The following is a 6814-nucleotide window of genomic DNA, read 5'->3' on the forward strand; positions in this document are numbered from 1 at the left end:
TGTGTGTGTGTGTGTGTCCCTACTGACTGGAAACTGAATAATAACCAGACTAACTTTTATCTTTGACCAAGTCTGGTTGACTCACTAAATTCATAACTGAAGTGATTATTTAATTAATAAACAGAACATTTGTCTAAAGTCATGATCAAATTCATGTAAAATCTGAGCAACCAGGGTTTGAAAATGTTCAAATGAGCCAAACCAATGTTGACAGTTAAAAGAAGCCAATGTGGGAGGATTCTTTCTGTCTCAGCAGTAAAGACCAATCCCACAGCTCATGTGAAGCATCAGGTCCTCTGTGAGAGGTGGGAATCCAACCAGGGACCTTTAGATCCACACCAATCTTCCCTGACCTCATAGAAACTGGAACCTTTTAACAAATAAATTCAAATTCAACTCAGCAGCAACCCTAGAACAGTTGCTAACTTGCTAATTCCTGTTAGCTCCAGATCAGACAATGCAGGCTCACCTTCACGCTTGGTTGTACGACCGCCACCAGTTGAAGCTTCTCTGGTTCAACAAACTCTGGGGACTCAAGACACGAGTCAGCACCGGTGCAGGTCCAGATCCAGATGTTAGCTGAGGGGGACAATGGCTTAAGGGAGCTCCAGGGAGCTGGTTTGAACTGGTCCCTCATCTCTGTGAGTAGAAACCATCTGAGGTGGAGGGGGAAGGTCTGCTTTGACCTCCTGATCTCCCAGTAAAGCCAGTATAGATGTTGAGCTTGGAGGAGTTGATGGCCTCCTTCATCTTCTTGTTGGAGGTGTTTGCTAAACTCAGCACCACCACAGATCAGAGGAACGTCCACTTGTCAGCTGGACACTGGAGTTTCTAGTGACCTGCAGGATCTTAGTTGTGGTGGCAGCAGGCCTGTTCCAAGAGCTTTGCTCACATTCCTGATCAGGCTCCATAATGGTTCTGGACCACTGAGTGATAGAAGCTGATCCTGGGGGTGGACTGTCTTTAGGGGGCTGAGGTGTCTGGTGGTCTTGGTGGACCCTCTGCATCTCAAGCTGAGACCACAGAGTCCTGTGTTCTTGAGTCATTGTCTATAGTCTCTGTTGTTGGAGAGCTCAGTGTGGTCCCTGATGGTCTAGTGGCTAGGATTTGGCGCTCTCACCGCCATGGCCTGAGTTCGATTCCCGGTCAGGGAATGAGTTATTTAGAGGTTGAGGGAGAGGTGATCAGGTGGTCCACATGATGGTGGAGGTGATGAAGTGTGAATCCATCATGGCTCCACTCTCACCCCCATTGTAGTGTTCTTGGTTCACTCTGCCATGGCCCCATGTTGAAGGGTGACTGTCTCATTCAGGTCCAACCCTTTGTTAGACCCTATTAAGTCACTGACTCCTGCAAGGACAAACTCTGTAATCCTCCTTTGTAGCTTTGGCTCCTTGCAGCACAGAAAGTCCATTCACTGATGTAGGAACTGGAAAACTTAGAGCTCCGGTCCTTGGTTCCTTCCTCCATTGAGCAGAACAAACACAGAACAGAGAGCAGTTCCTCCTACAGTTCTCAGAAAGTCTGAGGGCACCAAAGAAAGGAGGGAAATGCAATCAATGTTGAATTCATTTACATTTCTTATATTTGATCAAAGATAGAACTTAATAAGCTGCCATCAACCTTGATGATCAACTCCTTCACTGTGTAGTTTAAAGTCCCTGGTTTGATTTGTGTCAGGACTTCAGAAGCTCCAATCCTCTCTAAGTTCTAGTGAGAGTGGAAGAGATTACAAATGAGAGAAGCAGGGCCCTCACTCAGAACTGAACCAGCTCAGTTGGGAGAGCCTTAGACTGAAGATCTACAGGTCCCTGGTCCGATCCCAGGTTTCAGCAGAGGAGCAGCATTGACTTTACTTTCCAGTGGAGGAACTGCAGACATGAAGGAAACTAACATCTTGTCCTGTGCATTCTTGTGACATTCAGGACATTTTTGGAGCCTCTTGTTGGATTTTGCCACAGAGAATCAGAGCCAATCAAAAGCATGGTGGACTTTAACATGGAGGACTGAACAAGTCAAGAAAGCATCAGTTTGACCTTCACAGGTGTTTCTGTTCCTGTCTCAATGCTGTAGAAAGAGCCTGAGGAGCTCAGATGGTAGAGCATCAGACTTTTAATCTGAGGGTCCAGGGTTCAAGTCCCTGTTCAGGTGCTGTGGAGGTTTCAGTGTTTGACAACATGGTACTGGATGAAGTTTAGTGTTGAACAAACTGTCATCATCAAAAGTAGAAGTGTTCTTGTCTTGCCACTGTGAGACTGTTGCTAGGAAACTGACCAACAATAATTTCATGTGGCATGCAATTAACAAAAGACCACAAATAACACTGGTCAAGTCAGTTTTATTTGTATTGCGCCAAATCACAACAAAAGTTCTCTCATGACTCTTTACTAGTAGAGCAGGTCTAGAACCAAACTCCTTCAATGAACCTCCACCCAACAATTCTCCACCAGCAGCACATCCTGCAACAGCGGCGACAAAAAACTTCCTTTTAACAGACAGGAACGTCGAGCAGATCCAGGATCAGTGGGGACGGCCTTCTGCTTTGACCGGTTGGAGGGAAAGAGAGCAGGAGAGCGGGGCAGAGACAAAGACAGATAATGGAGGAAGACAGATATGCAGAAGGAAAGAGTGGGACAGAGATAAAGAGAGAGAGAAGTGAAGAGACTGATGAACAGACGGTGAGCAGGTGGAGCTACGGGTGGCAGCTTGAGCCTCTTCAGGTCTGCAGCCTCCTCCAGCAGCACCCAGGATCTGGGATGAGGGGAGCCTGAAGGCTCTGGAGAAGGAGACGAGTTAGTAATACATATGAGTATGATTTATGTATGACAAATATAGGAGGACAGAGAGGAGGAGAGAGAAGCCCAGTGCACCATGGGAGATCCCCCAGCAGTCTAAGCCTTTAGCAGCATATCTAAGGGCCAGCCTAAGCAGCCCAACTATAAGCCTGATCAAAAAGGAAGGTCTTTCGTCTGCTCTTATAGGTCAAGAGGGTGTCTGCATCCTGGACTGAAACTGTGAGACGGTTCCACAGGAGGGGAGCCTGATAGCTGAAGGCTCTGGCTCCATTCTACTTTTAGAACTCTAGGAACCACCAGTAACCCCGCATCCTGGGAGTGAAGGGTTCTAGCTGGATAATAGGGGACTAGGAGCTCTGTCAGGTATGAAGGAGCCTGACTGTTGAGGACTTGGATGGTAGAAGGAGAATTTTGAATTCTCTTCTAAATTTGACAGGGAGACATGCAGAGAGGCCAGTACAGGAGAGACATGGTCTCTTCTACTAGTTCTAGTCAGGCAGCAGCATTTTGGACCAGCTGGAGAGTCTTTAGGGACCTCCTGGTGCAGCCTGATAGGAGGGAATTGCAGTAATCCAGCCTGGAAGTGACAAAGGCATGGACTAGTTCTTCTGCATCTTTTTGAGACAGGATGTGTCTGATCTCAGCAATGTTTCACAAATGAAAGAAAGCAGTCCTAGAAATTTGCTGAATGTGGGCATGAAAGGACAGATCCTGATCAAAGAGAACTCCTAGGTTCCTTAGGGTGGTGCTGGGGGCCAAGGTGATACCTTCCAGGGTACCTGTCTCATTAGATAAACTTGTAAAGTGTCATGAGATAACTTCTGTTGGGATTTGGCACAAAATAAATAAAATTGACTTGACGACTTTGAAGTTAGAATTAAATTTAAAGTAGAAAACTCTTCCCTCTTCAAACCTGTCACTCAGTGTTGTAAACTGTTTCAAACAAATTCTACTGTTCAACAGTTCAAGTGTTTCTAATGAAGCTGAATGTTCTCCTCTGCTTTCCTCAATTGGGTTTCTTTTATGTCCTCCTTAGATCAAAGACAGAATTCTAGCTACTGTCAAAGCCCTGATGACATCATCAGGAATTCTGACTTTGATCTGGAGACTCTTGCTTTAATCTGAATTTGATCTGACTAATGTTTTAGTTTAGGTTGCATGATACCGACCACCTCATTTCTCCTGATGGACTGGTGACCTGTCCAGGGTGAACCCTGCCTCTTGAACAATGTCACCTGGGATCACCCCCCCCCCCCCATGACCCTTAAAGGATAAGAATAGAAAGTGGATGGATGACTTCTCCAGTAACGTCCTGCTCTCATTGGTCTGTCTTCATTTTGACTCCTCCCACTGCCACAATGTCCAGCCTTTATACTCTTGGTGACTGGGGCCCTGGTTGCTGCAGGCCTCAACACCAGCCTGTGGTTGTGAGCAGGGCAGAACAGAACTGACAGTATCTCCCATGCAGGACCTGGGTCAGCGCCTGGTGCCAGCTGGGGCACCGCTTTAACCTGGACGCCCTGGAAGATCTTCTCCAGGAACTCGCCTTTTTCAATCGAAACAGCATGAAACTACAAGTAAAGAATTAAAATTATTTAATTCACAATGAAGCCTCTGTCATAAAACAAAATGAACAACTAACTACCTCACCATGACTTCACTCTGATAACCAGGAAGTAACCTGGTAGTCAGAGCAGCAGTGCTCAGGTCTGTGGACTCACAGGAGGATTCTTCTTCTGGTCACAGGTTTGAAGACATCAGTGGAAGAGAGAGGAGAGGCTGTGAGAAACCTGCCACACCTCTCCAGTGACCTGGGACATGATGGCAGTGGTGGGATTTGAACCCACGCCTCCTCAGAGACTGGAGCCTAAATCCAGCGCCTTAGACCGCTCGGCCACACTACCTCACTGAGCTGTTCTCTGAGTTGGTCTGCTAAAGGCATGTTGAAGAGGAAGTAACATCATGATATCAAACTTATTCTGAAGGGGGACCCCTTCCCTCCACGGTCACAGGAAGTGACAACAGCGCTGCTAGAAGCAGGAAAGAAATGGTAAAAGGACTCAGTTTGTACAGAGCCTTTCTACCTCAGCAGCACTCAAGGAGCTGAACAATGTCCTCTCATTCACACACACTCACACACTGATGCTGAAGGCTGCCATGCAAGGAGCCAATCTACTCATCAGAAGTATTTGGGGGTTCAGTATCTCACTCAAGGACACTTTGACATGGTCACCAGGGGTAGTGAGGATGGAACTGGACCCTGGTATCTGCAACGACTCCATCAACTCCTAATCTAGCAGCTCTGCTGGGTCCAACTATTTTACAGAACATTTGACAGACCTGTGGAGCAGTGAGGACACACATGAGTTGATCACATGATCCACTGAAGCACCATTTTACCTGCCACTGAGGTCACCAACATGAGCTGGAGTTGGGACTCTTGAACTGAACCTGGTATCACAGCGACACCTACTGCTGCAAAATGGAACAGCAACATTGAACCCAAGTACAGGATTGGAGGGAGACTGATGGTCGCTGTTTGGGTTTTTGAAGGACAAGGAGGGCGTGGGTTCAAGCTGGATTCTCAGAGACGATTTCCCCAACCTCTTTATTGGCATCTACACTGTCATCCAGTCATGTGACTGAAGTCATCCAGTCATGTGACTGAAGTCATCCATTCATGTCAGTGATGTCACTCTGCAGGACTGTCATTGCCGTCTCATTCTAGAAAAGAATCCAGACTCCACCTGTGGCTCCATGATAACTGAGGGACCTCTGGTTGGAGGCTGGACGATGATGCAGCAAGAACAAATACCAGTGCCAACCAGATCAACTTAATGGCAGTTTTTGTAGTGATTTGATGCCTCATGAGGAGAAAATTTGGGCACAAATGTTGGACAAGAGTGTTTGTGGAGGGGTGTTTTTGTTGTTGTTGCAGTGTTGTAAGTCACTGTACCTGCAGCTAAAAGATTGAACTTTCTCCAAATGTCCTCAAGATGGTTTCCAATGACATCAGTTGTCACAAGAGGAAGCCTGCATGTAAACACACTCATGAGGAGAACACACACTTGAGAGACATTTGTCTTGCAAAAACTTCCCAGATCAGGAAAACATGAAACAACACAACAGAAAAATGTCCTTTGTCCATTCTGTGTTGGTGTGACTCAAACTGAGTAGATAGTGCAATTTATCATGGTCGTTCAGACCCAACTTGGAGGTTCTGGTTTAAGAAAGCGTTTTTCAGATAATGCAGCAGGAAATGAACTCAGTTAACCTGACATAATGGAGCCATCATTGGATATGACGGTGAGAGGGCTGATCTTATTTTCTCTGAGGTCACCATGGAAAGATCCACCTGGTACCACTTACTGATCTTTATATTGACGTATTGATCACTGATCAAACACTGAATTATCTTTGAGTGTCTTCAGACTATCTTACATGAGTGTATGTTATTGTTCCGATGGTTTCTCTTCCTGGTTCCTGTCAATACATGTGCAGCTGTCAAGTCTTTAATCACTTGTTGGTGCAGCCTGATAATAAAGAATTACAAAAGTCCAGCCTAGATGGAACTCATACATGGAGTTTTAGACAACTGCTGGCCTTCATCCAGCTTTATTGATAAATATAATTGAGTATCATCTGTGTAACAATGGAAATTTATGGACTGTTTCCCAATAATATGACCTAAAGGAAGCATACATAAAGTGAAGAGTATTGGCCCCAGCACTGAACCTTGAGGAACACCGTGTTTAACTTTGGTTTGTATAGAAGATTTATCATGAACGTCTACAAACTGAAATCAACCTGATGAATACGATTGAAACCACTTTAATGTTCCCTGAATGCACAGTTTAATCGTAATAATGGTACACTTCAGAATTAACGACAGCACATATACATTTGTTGTGTATGTACGCTGAACTTGAACAGTCCGTTGTCCCAATGGAGGCAAGTGAGAGTGAGGCCTGCAGCCAGACTACAAAGTCTGCGCTGCCACCCCAAGGGAGGTGGAGAGG

The 6814-nt window shown here is 45.8% G+C and overlaps 1 non-coding gene across 1 annotated transcript; it reads right to left on the reverse strand.

Annotated features, from left to right (window-relative positions):
- Positions 1-4617: 4617 nt before the first annotated feature.
- Positions 4618-4699, reverse strand: trnal-uag (transfer RNA leucine (anticodon UAG)). Its single transcript has one exon. It is a non-coding gene; the product is annotated as a tRNA-Leu (tRNA).
- Positions 4700-6814: the final 2115 nt, after the last annotated feature.

The sequence above is a fragment of the Aulostomus chinensis genome, chromosome 1 (genome assembly GCF_037954235.1).
Source record: "Aulostomus chinensis isolate RoL2024-O1b breed Wild chromosome 1, RoL_Achi_v1.0, whole genome shotgun sequence".
NCBI classification, from domain to species: domain Eukaryota; kingdom Metazoa; phylum Chordata; class Actinopteri; order Syngnathiformes; family Aulostomidae; genus Aulostomus; species Aulostomus chinensis.